Source organism: Pongo abelii, chromosome 19 (genome assembly GCF_028885655.2).
Source record: "Pongo abelii isolate AG06213 chromosome 19, NHGRI_mPonAbe1-v2.0_pri, whole genome shotgun sequence".
Classification (NCBI taxonomy): domain Eukaryota; kingdom Metazoa; phylum Chordata; class Mammalia; order Primates; family Hominidae; genus Pongo; species Pongo abelii.
This window is the reverse complement of record NC_072004.2, coordinates 84,939,292-84,963,178: the sequence shown is the minus strand read 5'-3', so window position 1 is coordinate 84,963,178 and position 23,887 is coordinate 84,939,292. Positions and strand designations below refer to the sequence as shown.

Below are 23,887 nucleotides of genomic sequence, written 5' to 3'. Positions count from 1 at the left end.
TCTTTACACATAGTAACCTTCTAACAAATGATAACTATTTTTTCTCTTCTCATAAAGGGGGTGTGTTAGAAAACCGGAAGTTAGTAGACTGCTAAAAGGAAATGCTGAGACTGACCTACATGGGGAGAAAAAATGAAAGGCAGAAGGACAATAAAGACAGGCTTTATCAACTTCAATCAATTTTGACCAATTTTGTTGCTACTAGGCAACTGTAGAAGAAATACCCAAATCTGGCCGGGCGCGGTGGCTTATGCCTGTAATCCTAGCACTTTGGGAGGCTGAGGTGGGTGGATCATGAGGTCAGGAGTTAGAGACCAGCCTAGCCAACATGGTGAAACCCGGTCTCTACTAAAACACAAAAAATTAGCCAGGTGCAGCAGTGTGCACCTGTAATCCCAGCTACTCAGCAGACTGAGACAGGAGAATCGCTTGAACCCAGGAGGCGGAGGTTGCAGTGAGCTGAGATCGTGCCATTGCACTCTAGCCTGGGCAACAGTGTGAGACTCCATCTCAGAAAAAAAAGAAAAAGAAAAAGAAAAAGAAAAGAAATACCCAAATCTGCAAAATGAAGTATTTTGGGTATTCACCAGCAAAGTATATGCACGTCTAGGAAACCTCACAGTTGAATTTCAGGGAATATAGCATAGCTTTGCATGATTTTTTAAAAATCGTACTTTCCTTTAGAAATAATTTTGCTTCTGTCTTTGTTTGTTTGTTTGTTACAGTCTTACTTTGGAGTGCAGTGACATGATCTTGGCTCACTGCAGCCTTGACCTCCTAGGCTCAAGTGATCCTCCTGCCTCAGCCTCATGAGTAGCCAGGACTACAGGCCCATGCCACCACACCCAGCTAATGTTTTGTATTTTTAATACAGACATGTTTTTGCCATGTTGACCTCGCTGGTCTCGAACTCCTAACTTCAAGTGATCTGCCTGCCTTGACCTCCCAAAGTACTGTGATTATAGGAGTGAGCCACCATGCCCAGACTTGTTTCTGACTATTAAAGCAACCCATGGCCATTGAGAAAATTGTAAGTAGTATCAAAAAGTAGTAGGAAAAAAATAATAAACATCCATAATGCTATCACAAAGGGTAGCTTCAAGAAATATCTGAACCTATCTTTTTGCAGTAATTTTGTCATCAACATATTCATCCATAGCTGATTTTATGAGTATACACTGTGTAGTCAGATAGGGCCACACACTCGGAAGAATCCCATTCTTGTTTTAATCCTCTCCTATCACCGTCTTGAAATTCTTAATAATTTTTGAAAAAGAGATTTCAAATTTTTATTTTGCAAAGAGCCCTACAACTATGTAGCCAGAGTCCTGAATGCAGGTGTGTCTGTTTCTTGGTATGTATCTGTGTATAAAAACATGGAAGCCGGGCACGGTGGCTCACACCTGTAATCCCAGCACTTTCGGAGGCTGAGGCGGGCAGATTACGAGGTCAGGAGATCGAGACCATCCTGGCTAACACGGTGAAACCCCGTCTCTACTAAAAATAGAAAAAAAAATTGGCCTAGCGTGGTGGCGGGCGCCTGTAATACCAGCTACTCCAGAGGCAGAGGCAGGAGAATGGCGTGAACCCAGGAGGCGGAGCTTGCAGTGAGCCGAGATCGCGCCACTGCACTCCAGCCTAGGCCACAGACAGTGCAAGACTCCATCTCAAAAAAAAAAAAAAAAAAAATGGAAGTAGCTATATATGTATGCATGCATTAGTATCCCAAGCATATTTAGAATTATACACTTTATTTACATATCTTTATGGTTACCTATATTTTATCTATGAGCACGTCATGTTTTAATTAACTATTCCATTCCTCTTACATTTTCAGGCTATTTACACGGAGAGATGCTTGTCCTCAAAAGTTATCATAAGATGTGCTACAATTTTAAATACAGTGTTCAGAGAAGCCTTGTTAATGAGATGACACTTAACTAAAGGAGAAAACTCTCTAGGAATCTGAAGGCAGAATGTTCTAGGTAGAGAAAACAGCAAAAGGAATGGCCCTAATCTCGTAGGTGGTTAGATATATTCAAGTCAAAATACAACTGTGGAAATTGGATTGAGGCAATATCCCCTAATATAATCCACAGATGCCATATGTCAAGGAGAGTTAATGGATCAGGGATGGAGGAGGATGGGGAAAATAACTGAATAATAAAAATGTGATTAAAGGAAGAAGGAAGCTTGCTTGGATTAACCATATGTATACTAACAACTCAGTCTTGTGGACATGAGGTCAAACAACAAAACAATGACAACCAGAGCAAAGATATCTAGGATACTGGCAAAAAAAGTGAGTCAAGAAATGAAATGTGTGAAGCTAAGCTAAGCAAGAAGAGAAGTAAAGACCAGAGGGAACTGATAGAAATGTTGAAAGGACCAGAGGTCACGAGAGGACCAAAGAACAGGTATAATAAGAGTTCCTGTTAGGAGTTAACCAGAAGCTAAGTGATCAGAGTTAGAGAGAGGGAACTCTGGGTTTCTAAAGTGGAACAACTCGAATTGTCAACATGGCCCAAGGTACAGTCATTGAAAACGGTATAGAGGAGGTCATTGTGATAAAGGGTTATCAAAATTAACAACCAGGGAAAGGAACTCAACAATTGGTAGATTTATTTTTATTGCTGTTGTTATAACTCATCACAGCATTCTTAAGGACTACAAGAAAAACATAAAACTATATGTAGAACAGAATCAGAGTCTTAGCAAACAAATATTATCTTACAAAAGTAGTACCAACAGGTTCTGTCTCCAAAGCTAGCTTATATTCAAATCTATGGTGTCTGAAAGAACAGAAGAGAAAACAGGATTTCAGACACAGCATTATTAGACCATTCTCACACTGCTATAAAGAAATACCTGAGACTGGGCAATTTATAAAGGAAAGAGATTGACTCACAGATTCATACATCTGGGGAGACCTCAGGAAACTTATGGTGGAAGGGGAAGCAGGGACATCTTACATGGTGGCAGGTAAGAGAGAGGAGTGTGTGTGAAGAAGGAACTGTCAGACACTTATAAAACCATCAGCTCTCGTGAGAACTCACTCACTATCACAAGAACAGCATGGGGGAACTGCCCCCATGAACCAATCATCTCCCACCAGGTCCCTCCCTTGACATGTGGGGATTCTGGGGATTACAATTTGAGAAGAGATTTGGGTGAGGACACAGAGCCAAACCACATCATGCCACTAATTATGCTTTTTCATCTTTACTGATTTATATGGAAGGTGCTTCTCGGTCTTTATCTATTTGTTGCTAGTGTTTTTAATGAGGAAATTTCAGAACTGATGGTGCAAGAAAAAAGAATAATTATGAGGTCATCCTGATTTGGAGGGTGGAGAGGAAGGAGAAAAGGAAGATTAAGAAGACCTTGGAAGGAAGATGGCTAAACAGCCCTCACACAACTATGACACAGATGCACTGGTGAATCTCAATAGCTAACATAAAGAAAAAGGGACTAGCTTTCCATTCTTTCCCGTTTAAAACATCTCTACTTTATTCCATACAGAATAATCCAGTGAGATAAGTTTAAAACAACTGAGAATGTCTCTTTTCAGAGTCACTCCCTGTACAACATCGCACATAACACATACTCTACCATCTAACACAATATAACACCATTTGGGATGTGCTTGACCAAGTGTCTAAAATTGTCATAATAAAGGAATTCAAAACTCCAATTTTTCTTTTTTTCTAATCATTTACATTTTCCATCACTCCCTACAAACTCCAATTTTCCTTCTTGAATTTCGTCTTATTCTACCATTGAAAGTGTTTCAGAATAGAAAGCATAATTAGCAGCTTCGTTTTATTTATCCAACAGTGTTTCTTGCTCTTTACTGAGCCACTGGTTCCCATAGCCTGATTTTGGAGGAGGCAGGATAGCTGAAGGCAGGTTATTTCCCATGCATTCTCTGAATCTGTCCCACAGGCCGTTTAATACAAGTTGAAGGAAACACATTCCGAGAAGAAAGTTCAGCATAGGTTGTGGTTACAGGCCTAGGGATAGCCTACACAAATGACACAAGGTCTTAGTGTGGCCGTCAAAACAAGGAAGATGGGAGGCTGGGTGTGACTCAGTGACTAACTCTCCACCTTGGGAAACCATGAGTTCTTGTGAGTAAGCCCTGCCCAAGATAATGAAAGTATAAAAATATATTTACACAATAGTCATTGAAGTTAAGTGTTTTTCATCTTGTTTTCTAGTCTCCTGGCTAAACAGGAAGTTTTTTGCAGGATGCTCCGATATCCTCTGTTCAGAGTAACAACTTTAGCACTTTGCTTTCCTTTTCTCCCACGATACACTTAATGTTTCCGCTCTAGGTCCTGGATTTAGTCACAGATTTCCTGCAGGAAACTAAGGCCCTTTAGCTTTTTTGCAAGAATCAGGCATACTCCACATAAAAGAGTCACAAGGAACCTTTTGTAGATAGATTCATCTTATTGATGTGCCTTGGGGAAAGTCAGAGTGGATGAGTTAATAAAACTGTACAAAATACAACCAGCACCTCTGTCAATCTCCACAACACTCACTGAAAGTCAGGTACTTAAAATAGTTCCTGATCTTAGGGGAAGGATAAATGATTCATTGGGTTCACTGCAAAAGGAAGCTCTTTCTCCAGAGCTTATCTTGGCACCTGAAAATCATTACAAGGGCTAAATGCTATTGGCATATAAAGATGATGATGAAAATAAAATTAAGCCAGTGGGAGCTGGCTATATTGTATTAACATCTAGAGTGATTATATTAACAGTTGCCAATTTTCCTTTAAACTAATATTCTATTCACCTGGACATATTTAATTGTAAGTTCTACGTTTCTGATTCAGTAGAGCATGGTGACAGATCGTGTGGACTTGGAGTCAGGGGCCCCTTCATTTCAATCCCAGTTCCAACACATTTATCTACATGATATTTAGGAAATCTGTTCATTGGTTGCAGAGTGGATTTCTCTTTTTCTTCATCTTTAAAATGGGAATAATAATTGCATTTTGTTGAATCAAAAACTTAGCCATTTTTGTAGATTAAAATCTACATAAATTTCTTGTAAAGATTATGGAGCTAATACATGTAAAGTGCCTGGCACACTGCTAATACCTGTTAAAATTTAACAAAGCAATTATATTTTTATTATTATCATGTTCCATCATTTGTTCTTTTGATCTACAGTTATGGAGTAGAAATAAAATGTAGACCACTTAATAACACTCTGGAATATAAGATACTGGAGGACAGCAGTTTTTATATTGGTTCACTGCTGCATTCAACCCTGGAAAAATGCCTGCTACACAGCACATATTCGGTAAACATTTGCTACATGAATGGATGAATTAATAACATGAAGATGACTATAACAAGATAGAATTTAGCACCTGTCTTAAAATCTTGAGCTACTTTATCCCATTTCTTTTTAGAAAAATGTGCTATTTGTTGAAATAGTAACTTTTCTAATTAGACCAGGTGGGCAGATGCATTTTCAAGATGGTCAGGTACATCTAGTTCTGAAAGCCTTAATCTCTACAGATTTCAGGTCGTCCCAGAAATGTCAGTGGCAACCCAACTGAAGAAACAGCTGAAGTCATAGGAGGGTTCTGCTCTGAATAACAGGAACCAACTTGGATGTCCACCACTCTTAAAAACTCATGATAGTTATACCTGTTCAGAAGTAAGAATGACACAATTACTTTTGACATTTCCCTTCTCAATTTGTCTTCTGCCTCAGTTTCTTTTCCTTGCAATAAACGAGGAAACTACAAAGAAGTTCTAAAGTAGAGATATTACTTTTCATTTTCTTTCTTTTTATTTTATTTTTGTTTTGTAGGGACAAGCTCAGGATGGTCTTAAACTCATGGACTCAAGCAATCTGCCCGCCTTGGCTTCCCAATATGCTGGGATTACAGACATAAGCCATCACACCTAGCAGATTTTTCTTGATAATTGATAGCAAAAGGTCTTGGGCCTGATCCTTAAAAACTATGTAGTGGCATCAACTGAAGGCCGTAAGAAATATTAAGGAAATGGCTTTTGGCATGAAATGTTACTGGTGTTTTGAGTCTACAACTAAAGAGACATTGATAATTTGAAGAAACAAAATTAGCATACTGATCATGACTTTTTATTTACCAGCCACAGGGTCTTTTTAAAAGAGTATGGACATAATACTGGTGCAGGAGCTTTTCTCCATCCCTTCGTTGGCTTGCAACAGAGGTGTCCTGTTTATTTGGTCCACTGCACTCAACCTCTTGCGGGAGGGAGCGCATGAACTAGCGAGTGTTCCAGACAGCCGCTTTGGGTGCTGGCAGGAGCAGGCTCCATGCAGGCCCCATGGCAATACCAGGGTGGGGGTGCCTGTGACCCGTGAAGCCCCAGAGGGCATGTTACAATCCTCTCTTAGCTCCGCCGTCCATGGACAGCAGTGTGTTATCAGCTCACTAGATTCCTTGACTCACTGTGTGGGGCAGTTGCCCTCCACCAGTGAAAACAAAGAGCCAGTGTGACAGCCTTTTTTGGGCACCCGCATTCGGTGGGTCCCAAGCTCCTGTCTGGCATCCAAGAAGAGTTAGGTTGCACGGACACTTAAAGGTTGGTGGAGGTGGAGAATTTTATGTAGCGATGGAAATGGCTCTCAGCAGAGACGGACAATTGAGAGGGGACGGGAGGGACGATTATCTTCCCTGATGTCTGGCTGTCTCTGGCTGGCTCTTCTCCAAAGTTAAGCTGTCTCTCCTCCAAAGTCCAGCCATCCCCCTGAAGTCAAGTCACCTCTCTCCAGTCAAGCTGCTTCTCTCCTCTACTGACTGAGTCTGGGGTCTTCATAGGCACAAGATGGGGATCTTGGCAGGCCATAGGTAGTTTTGGAAAAGGCAATATTTGATTGTTAGAAAGACATCATTCAGAAAGAACCAACTGAGAGAGAGTGAACAAATAGGGATAGAAATTCTCACTTTTGGGCCACGGGTTTCAGGATTTTCAACTTGAAGGTGAGATTTTGCCAAGGACCTACCCCTGTCTACCTAGAATTTCTCTGCCTCATGCCTCTATCAATACAATTCTTATTAAAACGTATAAATGGTTCTATCAATACAATTATTATTAAAATGTGTAAATGGTACAGATAGGCAAGAGTGTAAAGGACAAGCAAGCCAGCTCTGAGCCACACTGCCTGGGTCTCAGTCCTGGGTCCATCACTTACTAGCTGTGAGACACTAGGAGAGCTACTTACCCTCTCTGTGCATAACTTTCCAGAGTATTCAATGAGATGCTACCCAGGAAGCACCTTGCACAATGCCTGGAATGGCAAACGCTTAATAAATGTCATCTTCACTGATCCTATGATGTTTAATAAAGATAACATCTGCTTTGGAAGAGATGCTTTTAGAAAGATAGGATCATCAAAACTCTTTCTTCTTTTTGTTTTGTTCTCATTTACATCATTTCCCTTAAAATAGTGTCAGTTCTGAGGTATTTAAATTTTTATTCAGCTAAAAAAAAAAGTTCGACATTGTAGATATGGCATGGTTGGTCATACTCATGTGTTTAAAAATAAAAGATCAACAACAACAACAAAAAAATCCTTTTTGATGGTGTCCACTGGAAATCTTGACACTTCGATTCATCTTTTGACCATCTTCCTGTTTCAGTAAGATTCTCATGAGACTCTTGAAAGAATATAGTCGAACACACTCGAGAGTGAACTGTGCACTTACTTGTGTTGTAAGGATGTTGTTTATATTTTAGATCCTGTTTTCTTCCTGGATGAAGTGCCGCTGTTACCAGGTGCTTCTCCCACTGTTATCATCTCCTCCTCAGGACTCAGCCTGCTGGAAGCAGCTTCCTGCAGCCTCTTTGTGAAACTGGCCACTAAAGAATAGGAGAGAGCCTGTCAAAGGTTATCTCCCACCTGGGTTGCAGTTTCCATGAATATCAAGGTTCATCACAATCTGGTGCAGCAATTTATATGATGTGTCACAGGGCACATAGAAGAGACAGAGTTCTTGCTGAAGGAGAGCTCAGAAGGGGGAAAAAAGATAATGACGGTGGGCAAATGAGATGCTCAAGGGAATTCCTGCAGTCAGATGCTGTAGACACCAGTTAAAATACAATGCCTAACCCTTCTGGGGAAAATAATGAATGCATGACACCCTGTACAATGAATTCTAAATTGCTTTCCACATATCTGATGGTCATGTTGCTCCCAAGAACAACTTTGGTTCAGCTATCCAAATAGAATGAACACTTACTTCGAAGAAAAAATGTTGTTACCTTCTTAGGTAATTCACCTCCAAAACTGAGACAAAATGGACCAATTTAACTCCAAGGATCAAGAGGCAATTCATGAGCTAATCAGAAAGCAAGGATGCTTAATTATGCATCTAAACCTCCTGATTCAGCTATGCCATGCCATAGAGCCAAAAGGAAGATCGATCTCTGTCCAAGTCTACTTTCCAGACTGGGAAGATTAGCAGAGGGCAGAGGCTCACAGGGGTACAGAAACTGACAATATGGAAGCTCCACTGAAGCCCTGTTAGATACTTCAATATCTGCCAAGAAGTAAGCACCATGCCTGTAGAATCCACTTACTTAAGGAAATGAATTACTAAGGTTGCATCCTCTGAGTTAGCAGTTATTGACGGTAACAGAAAAGACTTGACTTAGGAATGGGGAAAATATCACTGGTTTTACTTCCTTTAAGCCAATCTCAGCTATTTCCTCTTCACTACTCATGGCTTCCTTCCAGGCACAGACAGCCTCAAGTAACATTCCTATAATTCCCAGACCAGCCTGTCCTACCCCAAACCAGTTCACTGATTTCAAGGGCAAATCATAAATGGTAGTCATAACATCAAAATGCAAAGCATCAACAGGAATTTTCCCCTTGTTGACAAATTAGGGGAAAAAATGGAGCCAAAGAGGGTGATGTTGAATAACAGAATATCATTATCATTTCTTAGAAGTACTATTGTGATCAGTTTTTATAGATGTCGGAAAATAGAGATTTGGAAAATACGTAGAACTGCTTTTATTCTGAATCAGTTGTTCTGGAGTCAGGTAAAAATCTTTCCTGAATCCCTAAGACAATCACTTTCCACCACTTGGATAACACTAAGAAAGTTTTAGACCACAAGGGAATTTGGAACACTTCCCACTAAGCTAGAACTAGAATATGTCTAGGGAAAGCCATGTTTCTGATAAAGAGATTTCAGTCTCAAAAGCAAGTGAGAAAAAATTGATTAAATTTTTAAAAATCAAGTGAGCCTCACTACTCAGAAAATATTAATCAAAAAAGAAAAAAAATCATGGTTTTTGCTCACACTGGCTATAATACTGAAGCTATACTCCAACATATGCCTAATACATTGTCTAATCCAGTGTTTAACATTCCATATTTAGTGGTTTAGTCATTTGAGTTAGGACCTGCATTCAAAAAAATATTTATTGAATGCCTAACATTTCCATGCACTATACTAGACAACGGCTATGCAGAGATGTTTGAAACACAGCATTTGACCCCGAGTATTTCAAGTTACTACCTAATGAATCATTGTTAAAAGTAAAAATTTTCCTAGAACATTTTGAGCATCAAAATAAACAACAATAGTTATAGATTATAGACCACAAAATAAAATTAAAAATCCATGGGATGAAAGAAATAAAGAGAGAGAGAGGAAGAAAAAAATGGAGGGAGGGAGGGAGGGAGGAAGGAAGGAAGGAAGGAAGGAAGGAAAGATGTGAGGGAGCGAGAAAGAGAAGAAAAGAAAGAAAGAGAGAAGAGAGAGGGAGAAAGAAAAAGAAAGAAAGAAAGAAAGAAAGAGAAAGAGAGAGAGAAAGAAGGAAAGAGACAGAAAGAAAAAAGAAAGAAAGAAAGAAGAAAGAAAGAAAGAAAAAGAAAGAATGAAAGAAAGAAAGAAAAGAAAAGAAAAAAGAAAAGAAAGAAAGGAAAGAAAGAAAGAGAAGAAAAAAGAAAGAAGGGAGGGAGGAAGATCCTTGCTAAGAATAGATTTCACACTAGTAAATATGGAAGAATAAAGGAATTTCACTATACTGGCCAGGCTGGTCTCAAACTCCTGACCCTGTGATCCACCCGCCTTGGCCTCCCAAAGTGCTGGGATTACAGGTGTGAGCCACCAAAGCGAATTTTAAAATTCCTTTATTCAGCTGGGCACGGTGGCTCATGCCTGTAATCCCAGCACTTTGGGAGGCTGAGGTGGGTGGATCACGAGGTCAGGAGTTCAAGACCAGCCTGGCCAATATAGTGAAACCCCGTCTCTACTAAAAATACAAAAATTAGCCAGGTGTGGTAGCAGGTACCTGTAATCCCAGCTACTGGGGAGGCTGAGGCAGGAGAATCTCTTGAACCCGGGAGGCGGAGGTTGCAGTGAGCCAAGATCACGCCACTGCACTCCAGCCTGGGTGACAGAGTGAGACTTTGTCTCAAAAAAAAAAAAAAAAAATCGCTTTGGGCAACCACCATAATAGTAATTGTTACAGAGATGAACTATCAGTGGATGCTAAAACTACTGGTGGAAGTTTGATTTAAAAAACAGATACTTACATAAACTGAAAGCATTTTCCCACAAGATACGTATTAAGGACAAAGGGAAAAACAATTTTACAGTGGAGAAACCCTATCATCTTAACCAAAGGGATCAAAATTACCACCAATAATGAGAAAAATAGACATCATGTGCGCCCCGTTAGATTGCACTAACAAAGACAAAACATCACATTTGAGTATTGCCAAAAATGCTTAACATAAATCAAATCATGAGGAAAGTTCACAAACCTACACTGAAATGTGGTCTACAAAATAAATGTCCTGTATTTATCAAAAGTATCAAGGTCATGAACAATAAAGAAACACCAAATAATTGTTTTACAATGAAAGAGAATAAAAAGACATAACAACCAAATATGTGATCACGGACAGGATACCAAATGAGAATTTTTTTTTTTTTTTGCAGTAAAAGACATCATGGACAAATGATAAAATTTGATAAGCTCTATCAACCAGATGAAGCCTCACAAGTGTTTCCTCTATATCAGATGGTAAATGTTTTCAGAGACTGCAGGCCATGTAGTCTCTATCACAACTATTTAACAATACCATTGTAGGCAGAAAGCAGCCAAGGATGGTCCATAAACAAATGGGCATGGCTATGTTCCAATAAAACTTTATTTACAAACATAAACGGGAAGGCACATTTGCCAACTGCTGGACTAAATTAATACTAGATCAATATTAATTTCCTAATTTGCTTATTGTACTGCAGTTATGTGAAAGAACATTTATTTTTAGGAAACATGTACTGAAGCATTTTGGGATAAAAGACATCATATTTGCAACTCACTCCCAAAAATTTCAGAGAAAGAAAAAGAAGACAAATAATAAACAAGCTGAAATTTGAATATTTGGGGAAACTGGTGAAGGATATATGGAAACTCTCAATACTATTTTTGCAAATTATCTTTAAGTCTGAGATAATTTCAAAAACAAAGAGTTAAAAGCCAAACATGGTGGTACGTGACTCCTCTAGTCCCAGCTACTCAGGAGGCTGAGGCGGTAGGAGCCTAGGAGTTCAAGACCGGCCTGGGCAGCACACGGAGACCCTATCTCTAAAAAACAAATCAATTTAAAGTTGAGAAAATGAATTACGGGAGGAAGCCCAAGTGGAATAATGCCACGTAGATACAGAAGATGACTTGAGAGGTAGGAGTGTAATAGACAGTCAGCAGCAAGACATAAAAATTACAGTTAACAGAGATAATGGGGATAAAATTTCCTCTAGGGCTGCCTTTTAAAGACCAACTTAAATAAAACTGATTCCCATTTTCTTACAGGCCATAACTTTCAATGATGCCCCAAAGGCACAATTCACATAAATGTTCCTCCTACTATGCATTGTGTGCAAAATGCATAACTGTGAAGGGAAATTGCATCTACATTTTCTCCTCCTCAACTCCCACATTGTTGGGGTTGTCTGAGCATTTCAAATGCCACAGAAATACTTTGCAGAGCACAAAGAGCTGCCAAACACTGCAACCAAAGTTTGTCCAGACATATGATATGCATTAGTAACTGGGATGTGAATTATGAGACTGTGGAAATAAAATCTTTACCTCTCAGACAGTTTCTAAGGCAATGCCTTAGAACTGATACGGACAAGAGGCAGGAGGGTGGGGGTCCCCAGTAAAGGCCCTACCCTCAAGCCTAGATACCTGAGGCCCTAAATGGGAACAGGCATCCCAGTTTTTGCACCCAAAAGTTGCCTTTTGGCTGCCACACCCCCCTATCCTTTACCCATATAAACCACAAATCCCCAGCTCTAGGAGGAGAGAAGCAGACAAAGAGAAGAGCAGAAGAGTAGTAGAGAAGGGGAGAAGAGAAGGAATGTCGGGAGGAGTTTGGCTGGGGACGGTTGGAGAATCAGCCACTGGACAGCCAAACTCCAGGGAAAGATCATCTTCCCACTCCATCCCCTTCCCAGCTCCCCATCCACCCCCTAAGAAAGACCTCCACCACTCAATAAAACCCCTGCATTCACCATCCTTCAAATCCGTCTGTGACCCAATTTTTCTGGGATGCTGGACAAGAGCTCAGAATACAGAAAGCTGTCACTCTGGCCCTCCGTCCTTGCAAAAAGGCAGAGGGTCCACTGAGCTGGTTAACACTTAAGCTTTACATGGACGGCAAGGTTAAAAGAGCTCACTACAACACACACCTGCTTGGGCTCCTGCCCCTGTCTGTCTGTGTGCTCCCCCTCCCATAAGGGGTTTGAGCAGTGGCAGCTACCGAACAGATGAGCCACACCCCTGTCGCATGTCCTGCGAGGGGGGTCAGGGAATTCTCCCATTTCAGAACTATGATAAAAATTTGGACAGTCATCCTGATATTATACATATTTGAAAAATTAACCTTCCCTCTGGTAAGGTAACAAGAGAAACCCAAAATATGGGGGGGGGCAGGGGGCTCTACACCGAAAAGATTCAATTCTTGCTCATGCTAAGTCCACTGCAGAATTTTTTCCAGGAAAATTCTCTCCGGACTTCTCCATCTTATGTTGCCACCATTTCCCCATCTCAGCTCCCAAGGCCTCTGCAGCACAGGAGGAAAAAACCCAAGAGTCATGGAGGGATTTGGGGTGCAGAAATGAAAGGAGCAGACATCACTTTTGCTCACAACCCATTTGCCAAAACGGGTCCACAGCTCAAACTTAATCACAAGCAAGGCTGAGAAAGGAAGGCAAGAAAGCCCTGATATTTTGTGAGCACTAAATATCTCTGCCACCAAATCTCTTCTGGTTTTTGTTTAGTAAAAACCCATAAACTTTTATCGAGATTGTCATTTAATAGAGAATGGAATTGGATACATACCAAGACTCCCCCATACACATGTACTGTGTTTAATAGGACAAACTGACCTACACGTGATCAATAGGATCTTAAACTTCTGTAACAATCCATCCTTTCCCCTACCCCCAACTTCAAGTCATGAAATAGAAGCCAATTGAAAAGTATTTCCTTGGCATTTGGTCTCAAATGATCCTTAGCCACACGACTAAGTTTTAGGGCACTCAGGTCTCTCTTCTACACCTAAGGTAAACCCTATAAATGCCACAATGCATTTTGGCATTAAATCTCCGGCCTTTGAGAAGGTTCATGTGACGTTTTCTTTGTGACAGAAATGATTGCAAGCGTTGATTTTGTTGGTTGGCTTCTTGTTTCAATTGCAACAGATTCTGAAAAACCACCCAGAAACAAGTAAACAGAATACCGCTGTCCCCGTAATAATACTGCAAGAGAAAAACATCTCAGGGAGAAAGAAGTCAGTAAATTTCTGACATTCCAAGGTGTGAAAGGAAGCAATCTGACGTCTGAAAGCCGGAAAAAAAACAGTTCCTTGGCCCATGCTGTTCATACACACCAAGGTCACCTAGAAAGTTATCAGAACTCAAAAATAAATAAAATTAAAAGTCTATTTTAAATGATCTCTTGTATCCAAAAGCTGCAAACAAGCACGTGAAGATTTCAACATTTTATCTCTCTTGTTGAAAGTCCTCATTAATACAATATTATGCTGAGGGGTTGTTGAACTCAGGTAAACACTAGAATTACAGAATGATTTCCTAACAAACACATTGCTCGCTATATATAATGAAGACCATAAGAGAAAAATCCTGGGAATGTTGTTAACTCAAAGGTGCAAAAATGAGGAAATGTCATTACTCAAGAATAATTAGATTAACTGAAAAGACAACTCTTTTTTTTTTTTTTAGTCATGTTTAAAGAATTTATTTATTTTTTTTTCTTTTATTATTATTATTATTATTATTATACTTTAGGTTTTATGGTACATGTGCGCAATGTGCAGGTAAGTTACATATGTATACATGTGCCATGCTGGTGCGCTGCACCCACCAACTCGTCATCTAGCATTAGGTATATCTCCCAATGCTATCCCTCCCCCCTCCCCCCACCCCACAACAGTCCCCAGAGTGTGATGTTCCCCTTCCTGTGTCCATGTGTTCTCATTGTTCAATTCCCACCTATGAGTGAGAATATGCGGTGTTTGGTTTTTTGTTCTTGCGATAGTTTACTGAGAATGATGATTTCCAATTTCATCCATGTCCCTACAAAGGACATGAACTCATCATTTTTTATGGCTGCATAGTATTCCATGGTGTATATGTGCCACATTTTCTTAATCCAGTCTATCATTGTTGGACATTTGGCTTGGTTCCAAGTCTTTGCTATTGTGAATAATGCCACAATAAACATACGTGTGCATGTGTCTTTATAGCAGCATGATTTACAGGCCTTTGGGTATATACCCAGTAATGGGATGGCTGGGTCGAATGGAATTTCTAGTTCTAGATCCCTGAGGAATCACCACACTGACTTCCACAAGGGTTGAACTAGTTTACAGTCCCACCAACAGTGTAAAAGTGTTCCTATTTCTCCACATCCTCTCCAGCACCTGTTGTTTCCTGACTTTTTAATGATTGCCATTCTAACTGGTGTGAGATGGTATCTCATTGTGGTTTTGATTTGCATTTCTCTGATGGCCAGTGATGGTGAGCATTTTTTCATGTGTTTTTTGGCTGCATAAATGTCTTCGAAAAGACAACTCTTAATAGAACTAATATCATACTAAAGCAAAGGAAGTAAAGCAAGCTTTGTCTTGAAAGTCAAATGGTCTCCTTTTATATATGTTCATTTCTAGGGGAAAGGGTGATTTTAAGCTGCCAAATCAGTATAAATAAAAGTCCCACTTATGGCCAGGCACAGTGGCTCACGCCTGTAATCCCAGCACTTTGGCAGGCCAAGGCAGGCAGATCACGAGGTCAGGAGTTCAAGACCAGCCTGGCCAGCGTGGTGAAACCCCGTCTCTACTAAAAATACGAAACTTAGGGCCCAGTGTGGTCGCACGTGCCTGTAATCCAAGGGACTCGGGAGGCTCAGGCATGAGAATTGCTTGAACCCAGGAGGCAGAGGTTGCAGTGAGCCGAGATTGCGCCAGTGCACTCCAGCCTGGGCAACAGAGCGAGACTGTCTCAAAAAAAAAAAAAAAAAAAAAGTCCCACTTACATTAAAATTTGAAGAGTCCCAGGGCAGGTGCTCATGTGCACATGTACACACACACACAAACTGTATATTAACTGGAATATATTTTTAATATATATTTAGTGTGGCAGATGGTAAAGATTGTTGTATGAAACAACCAAAGAGAGATACTAGAAAAAAGTAGAAAAAATTCAGAAACACTAATAGCATGAAATGGTGAAGAGTGTCCTAGCATATCTTCTCTGTGCCTTGTTTTTGTCATTTGTTATTTCTGTAATCTAAGAAAAATCATCCTTTATTTCTCCAAGCCCCTGGTTGACCTTCTGCAACATGGGAATGGTAGCGTGGATTCTGGAGGATACATGGAAGGAGGAAATAACAAAATATGTGTATACGACTGGAGTTGATCAAGCACTTTCTCGCTTTTCTTCCCTCAACGATATCACTGATATGATTGTGACTCTGAAAAATTTCTAACCACTCACAGATGTGTTAAACAATAGATTGAAACCGAGTAACAACTAAGTAATATACAAATAATTAAATGAAGAGTCATTGGCTGGCAAAGATATAAAGAAAGTGTAAGAAAAACAAGATGCTAGGATGGTTTTATTGTGTTTAATAGGACAAACTGACCTACATGTAACCAATAGGATCTTAAACTACTGTAACAATCCATCTTTTCCCCTGCCCCCAACTTCAAGTCATGAAATAGAAACCAATTGAAAAGTATTTCCTTGGCATTTGGTCTCAAATGATCCTTAGAAAATCTACAAATGTGGACATCTATAGGCTCATGATTCTGAAAAGTTATTTGACTCAAAATTTTGGCTCTTGCTTTACTCATATATAAAGTGATAGGCCAGGCACAGTGGCTCATGCCTGTAATCCCAGCACTTTGGGAGGCAGAGGCGGGAGGATCATGAGGCCAGGAGTTTGAGACCAGCGTGGCCAACATGGTGAAACCCCGTCTCTACTAAAAATTACAAAAATTAGCCAGGCGTGGCGGTGTGTGCCTGTAATCCCAGCTACTCGGGAGGCTGAGGCAGTAGAATTGCTTGAACCCAGGAGGCGGAGGTTGCAGTGAGCCGAGATCGTGCCACTTCACTCCAGCTTGGGTGACAGAGCAAGACTCCATCTCAGAAAATAAAATAAAATTAAAATTAAATAAAATAAAATGTGATAATGATTATTGTAAAAATAAGGCATTGTAGAGAGAGAGCCCCTAGTGCAGTGCCTACCAGAAGAATTGCGCTTGACTTCATCCTTTCCCTCATTTCATACATTCAGTTCCTGTGACCTGTAACTTCAACATGTACCACACCACCCATTTCTTCTCATCTTTACTCTTGTCACTTTAGTCTCTCCTCCTTTCAACTTATTATTCATGTAGTGTATTAGTCAGGGTTCTCCAGAGAAACAGAGCAAACAGCATGTGTGTGAGAGAAAGATATTTATTTTAAGAAATTGGCTCATGTGATTGTGGAGGCTGGCAAGGTGAAAACCTGTAGGGTAAGGTAGCAACCTTGAGATCCAGGGAAGCTGATGTTTCAGCTCAGGTCCAAAGACAGTCTGCAGGAAGAATTTCTTTTTCCAGAAGAGACACCAACCTTTATTCTCTTAAGTCTTTCAAGTGATTGGATGAGGCTCACCTGCATTTTCAAGAGTAATCTGCATTTCTCAAAGGGTTTTTTTTAAAGAATAACTTCTATTTTAGATTCAGGAGGTACACGGGCAGGTTTGTTACCTGGGTATACTGCATGATGCTGAGATTTGAGATATGAATGATCTCGTCACCCAGGTAGTGAGCATAGTAACCAACAGTTTTTCCACCCTTGTTCCTTTCCTTTCCTCCCAACTCTAGTAGTTTCCAGGGTCTATTGTTGCCATCTTTATGTCCATAATTACCCAGTGTTTGGCTCTTACTTATAAGTGAGAACATGCAGTATTTGGTTTTCTGTTCCTGCATTAATTTACTTAGGATAATGGCCTCCAGCTCCACCCATGTTGCTGCAAAGAACATGATTTTGTTCTTTTCTATGGCTGCATAGTATTACATGATATATACCCCAATTTTTATATCTACCACATTATCATTTTCCAGTCCACCATGGATGGGCACCTAGGTTGAGTCCATGCCTTTGCTATTGTGAATAGTGCTGTGATTAACATAACAGTGCATGTGTCTTTTTGGTAGAACAATTTATTTTCTTTTGGATATATAGCCAGGAATGGGATGGCTGGATCAAACGGTAATTACGTTTTAAGCTCTTTGAGAAATCTTCAAACAGCTTTCCGCAGTGGCTGAGCCAATTTACATTCCCACCAACAGTGTATAAGCATTCTCTCTTCTTCACAGCCTACCAGCATCTGTTGTTTTTTAGTGTTTTTAATAATAGCGATTCTGACTGGTGTGAGATGGTATTTCACTGTGGTTTTGATTTGCATTTTTCTAATCATTAGTGACGTTGAGCATTTTTTCATACGTTTGTTGGCCGCTTGTATGTCTTCTTTTGAGAACTGTCTGTTCGTGTCCTCAAAGTGTATTGATTTACACAGAATCTCATCTAAAAAATATCTTCACAGCAACATCTAGACTAGTATTTGACTGAGCACCTGGCTACCATGGTGTAGCCAGGTTGACACATAAAATTAACCGTCATACATACAACCACCAAATTCATTCCTTCCTCTGGGCCTTAGAGCTGCTGTTCCCTCTGTTTGGAAAACTCTTCCTTACATGCTTCATCACTCTCACATGCTTCATCACTCAGATCCCAGCACAAATGTCACCTCTACAGAAAGACCTTCCGTGCCCAACCTATGTATTGCATTTTCCCTACCACCTTCCTCACCACAACATGATATCTTACGTCTCCCAATTTTATTTTATTTATATGCTTATTACTACTTCCAGTCATCTCATTTCTGCATTCTCCCATTTGTTATGTTTCCCTATTGGCTACAGGATAATTAGCTCTGTATGTGCAAGGATCTTATCTGCTTCCCACTCTATTTTCAGTATATAGAACCCCGTCTGACACATAGTAGGCACTCACTAAGTATTTGATGAATGAATCAATCAACCAATCAATCCTAAGTACTCAAATACTATTTGATTATTATTTTTATTAATAATTAATTTATATAGTTTATTATCCCTATTATTATTATTTGTACTCTGGGCTTTAAAAATCATACCCATCCCGCCAGGTGTCCTGGCTCACACCTGTGATCCCAGCACTTTGGGAGGCCGAGGTGGGCGGATCACCTGAGGTCAGGAGTTCAAGACCAGCCTGGCCAACATGACGAAACCCCATCTCTACTAAAAATACAAAATTAGCCAGTCGTGGTGGCACATGCCTGTAATCCCAGCTGCTCAGGAGGCTGAGGCAAGAGAATCACTTGAACCCGGGAGGTGGAGGTTACGGTGAGCCAAGATCGGGCCATTGCACTCCAGCCTGAGCAACAAGAGCGAAACTCCATCTAAAAAAAAAAAACAAAAAAAAACAAAAAAAAAACAAAAGCATTCCCATCCCATATCTGGATTATATTTTAATGACAGATGCTGAATTTATCCTTAATCCCACTATAGTGATGATTTCAAATAAGTTTGTGAAATTTAAATTTTATTATATGAGAAGCAGGAGATAGATTATTAAGAAAATTGAAATCAGAGTTATAAAGCTTAATATTTCATACATTAGCTCATCTGATTATGGATATAAAGAATAGAGCCCTAAAATAGACTGTGCCTACACACACAAAATGACTTAGAAATGATTCAATAATTCTGTATAATTCAGGCTGAAATAACCAAGATTTTAGATATTCGGGTAAGTAAAGTAACAGTGAGCTCCTATTTCTTGGATTAGCTTGCTGGCTGGTTGTGTTTCCTCCATTACTTTGTGCATGCAGATCTAACTGAGGAGTGTTTCAAAATTTACACTTGGCAGAGAAAAGGAGCTTCCCTGAAATTTACTTTCTTTGCAAAGGATGAAAGTTATGACTTCATTATTTTTGGAGAGAATGAAAAGATGTAGGTAGATGTTGGATGGTGAAACCAAGTAAATCTCTTACTGAGGCATCTTTTCATATTTCATTCTATCTATACAATATAAAACTAAAGTTTTCGACATGCTAATGAACACGGTGGTTGTTGCAGAAACAGATCTTTTTTTAATGACTGAGCCTAGATTTTGTTAACATAAAGGTGTATGTAGAAATAATAAAGTCCCAAGGAGGTCTCTTCTACAAGGAAGAAGCCCTTCTTTCCCAAGAATCTCCTGGATGCCTCAGCTTCGTCTTTTCTCTCTGTTTTACCTGAAACCTTCACACGAGCATCCGCATTTAATCTTTTTAGTTTTTCATTTTTGAGGAGAGTTGCATTTTGCCATGAGGCTAATTATTATTTCAAAAAATGTATAACTTGATGAAAATACAGGAACAGAAATTACCTACTTTCTTTTTCCAAAAAAACCAAAAACAAGATGCTAAAGCAGGAAAGAGATGGGCACTCCCTTGATACCCATAGGACATCCCGAGAACCACTTCCCTGTAGAGGATTTATTAGTATTAACTGAAAGCAAGACAGTAAAAGAGACCTTCTCATCCCTGTTGTTCTCTTCTTTAGAGGAACTAAATCAGTATCCAGTTCATTTTGAAGATAAGAGGGAGAAAGGAAACTAACACTCTGCCCCTCCTTTATGACAAGCCTAGTCCTGAGCTCTAGCCCCTAAGCCCACTGGTTATTGAACAACACTGTGAAATAGGGATTATTATCCCGATATACAGACCTGGGCAACTGATTTGATCTCTTTTAGTCTCAGCCAATGTAAGACAGAAGTGAGGCTTAAGTTAGTCTGTCCAGCTCCAAAGCCTGCCTAGAAGCAAGCCTCATATCCAGTAACAGAAAAGGCCATCCAATGCAAAAAGCAGAAACCATAAAGGAAAAGATAAATAGGCATAGCCACTTAAAAACAAAGGAAAAAAAAACATTGTATGGCAGCAAAAAGGCAAGTGACAAACTGGGAAGATATTTGCATATATAAGAGAAAAATAATTAATACCCAATAGGAAAGTGATTCTTATAAATCAATTAGTAAAAGATAACCTCACAGGAAAAAACAATGGGAAAGGATTAAACAATTCATTAGAGACAGATTTAAATAGCTCAAAAATATACACAAAGATATTCAAGTTACCCAATAACAAACAGGACAGCCAAAGTAACAAAGATTAAGAAGACAGGCAAACAAAACCCTCTGTTGGCAAGAGTTTGAGAAAATGGAAATTTATATACACCTTTGTAGAAACCGTAAATTGGTACTGTCTTCCTGAAGAAATGGGTGTCTATAGTTGATAATGTACTGAGTATTTGAAAAACTGCTAAGGATGTAGATGTTAAATGTTCTCACAACAAAAGTAAGTGTATTGTGGTAACGGAGATGTTAACTAGCTTCATTTAACCACTTCACGACGTATGCATATATCAAAACATCATGTCGAATACCACAAATATATATAATTTTCATTCATCAGCTATAACTTAATTTTAAAAATTTAATTGTGTATGCCTTGAGTCAGTAATTACACATTTAGAATTTAATCTGAATGATAATGATAGAAAAGTTCACTGATAAATGTAGGAGGAAATTAGTGGCACTAATATTGATAATACCTCTCCAAAAATGCTATCAATAGGCAACTGGTTGAATTAAATAGCCCAAAAATGAATTCCGGTATTGAAAAAGATACTGCATGCTCATATATTTTTCTATTTTTATATATTTCTATTCATTTCTATTTCATTTCTATACATATATATTCATTTCAGAATTAGAAAAAAACAAACTATAATTTTCGAGATCTTTAATATACCTAGCACTTTACAAAATTTGCAAAGCAATTTCTCATGTTTTATTTCATAGTAAAAACTAAGTTTTCTGTCCAATGATGTTATAGTGTGATATGATTTCAGGCTAAAAGCAATACTTTCTCGTTTTGCCTGTGAATTTCTTTTAATTATTTCAAATATTTGAAAGTAGGCAGGCTGCCCAGGTGTTTGGGTTCAGCAACCATGATCAAAAGGAGAGGGAACATGTAGTTTTCTTTTACTGCATTTCCCTTGAGCATCTTCAAGACCCTTTGAAAGAACAGTTGCCTATCCCAGGCAACCTCTCTGCTTAGTCTACACGGAAGAAATGAAATTCACTCCTAAAGTGCGGGTGTTTTCAGGACCCAGTGAACTGGAACTTTCAGCGTCTTCTGCAAGCTCCGTTGGGCCGGCCTTTCATGTGAGCAGGAAGGAAATGACTGACAACTTTCTCGTCTTTATGGAAGGCGGACTTTATTTCCAGCTCTCAGGTCAAAAGGCGGCGGAAAGAAAACAAAACCACCAAGAGATAAAGGCTAAAAATAATGTCCTGTGGGGTGAATCAACCCAGTTTGGGACCCTGAAGACAGCAACAAGGCAAGGATGTGCGTAGGGCTAAATTTGCGTCATTCTTCACAGGTGGTCGTGACCAGAATCAAAATGCCTGGGCAAGAGAGGAAGAAGTTCTGCAAACAGGTGTGCTGGAGGGAAGGCGTGGGGAGGGAAGAGGAAGAAGCCATTGAGTCGATCCTGGGCTTGAAGCCCACACACTTTCCCAGCAGTTCACCTCCGGGAGAGCCCAAGGGCTGGACATGGGCTCGGAAGGAGCTAAAATTTGATTTGGGGTTTTGTGGTTTGGGTGATGCACTTTCAGTTTAAATATAAATAGATGTGTTTATGCAGTTGGGCTTTCTCTTTGCTTTTAATTGTCACTTTAGAAGAAATAAGTCTATGATTCACAGGCTAATGCAAAAAAAAAAAAAAGGAGTTCTCATTGGATGATTTCCTACTTTATAGGAAGCAATGGGGGAATGGGTTTAAAAGTCACACGAAAGACATCCGCTAAGGACTTTGATGATGAGTATAAGAATGATTCATTTTATTTATATAGCACTTTAATTGTGTTTTTAGACACATTCTAATTTGGACATACAACTATTCTAGGAGATAGATAAGGTGATTATTATTCATCATATTTTACAAGTTAGAAAACAGAGGTCAGATAAGTTAAAGATTGCACATTCCCTTATAGACTGAGCTATAATACACACACACACACACACACACACACACACACACACACACACACACGAGGCAGAATCATTATCATTATTTCCCTAACTGCACCACTGGGCAAACCTCCAAAGGGGAAAACTGGTATTAGATGCTGCTAAGGAGAATAGTGCAAAAAAAAAAAAAAAATACTGAGTACAAGAAGTATGAGAAGGATTCTAGCCTACATGGATTTAAAAACAAACTAGATCCCAATGGGATTTGAGCAGTGCTACCTTACAAGGTCTTTCCAACTGGCTGCTAAATATTTCCACCAGAATGTGCCACTAGTCCTAGATACCACATCTATATGTACTAAACAAGACTGATCATCTTTCTTTATCCTCCTCCTTCCTTCCATTTCTATGTTAATGATGTCACTGTTTCCCCAGACTCCCAGACTCCAATGAGTTTTCCAATGTATCCACCTTCCCTGCCTTCTACATTCAATCAGTCCTCTTGCTTCAACCACTGAAATAACTCATACATGTTTTCTCTCTTATATCCTAATACGATCTAGGACTCCTCCCACCTAGACAAATGCAGTAATTTGTTCTCTCTTCCCACTGCCTCCAGGTCTAATACAGCAGCTCCAATTCATCTCATGATCTATTCCAGCCAATCTTTCCTTAAATGTGACCTGATTATAACACTGTGCTGCTCAACACCCTTCACTTGCCATAGAATAAAGTCTAAATTTCTTGGCCATGACATTTGACATTTGAGATCATTCATACAATGGTCTCCAATTGTACATTTACAAAGATCCCCAATTTAAACAACACTGTAAGACCACTTTCCCCAAATATTTCCTCTTACCTCAATATCTGCCTGCTCAAGATTACTTTACCCTAAATATGCCTTCTTACCTCAATATCTGCCTACTCAAATTCCTACATCTCCCTTCTTTGTCTTCAGAAATACTCACATCCTTCAAGGTCCAGTTCAGATGTCCTCTACTTGATGGAGCCCTTTCCAGTTCTCTGAGTCATTAGACACCCCATTCTTTCCTTCTGCTCCCACTAGACTTGGCATCTCCCTTGCACCATCTATCACATTTGCCCTCTTAATAAAATTGTTTTGTTTGTTTCCTAATAAATTGCAACCTCTTTCAAGGGAAATCATATTCTATACTTTACATCCTGGAAAGTGCTTGACATAACCC

The 23,887-nt window shown here is 39.5% G+C and overlaps 1 long non-coding RNA gene across 1 annotated transcript in view; it reads right to left on the bottom strand.

Moving 5' to 3' along the window:
- Positions 1-8,673, bottom strand: part of LOC103892888 (uncharacterized) — a 307,678-nt gene extending 299,005 nt beyond the window's left edge. Inside the window, exons 1-2 of the long non-coding RNA XR_657057.4 lie at positions 8,595-8,673; positions 7,721-7,874 (exon numbers count right to left, since the gene is read on the bottom strand). This is a non-coding gene — a long non-coding RNA (uncharacterized LOC103892888). The remainder of the gene's footprint in view (positions 1-7,720; positions 7,875-8,594) is intronic.
- Between the last annotated feature and the right edge of the window lie 15,214 nt (positions 8,674-23,887).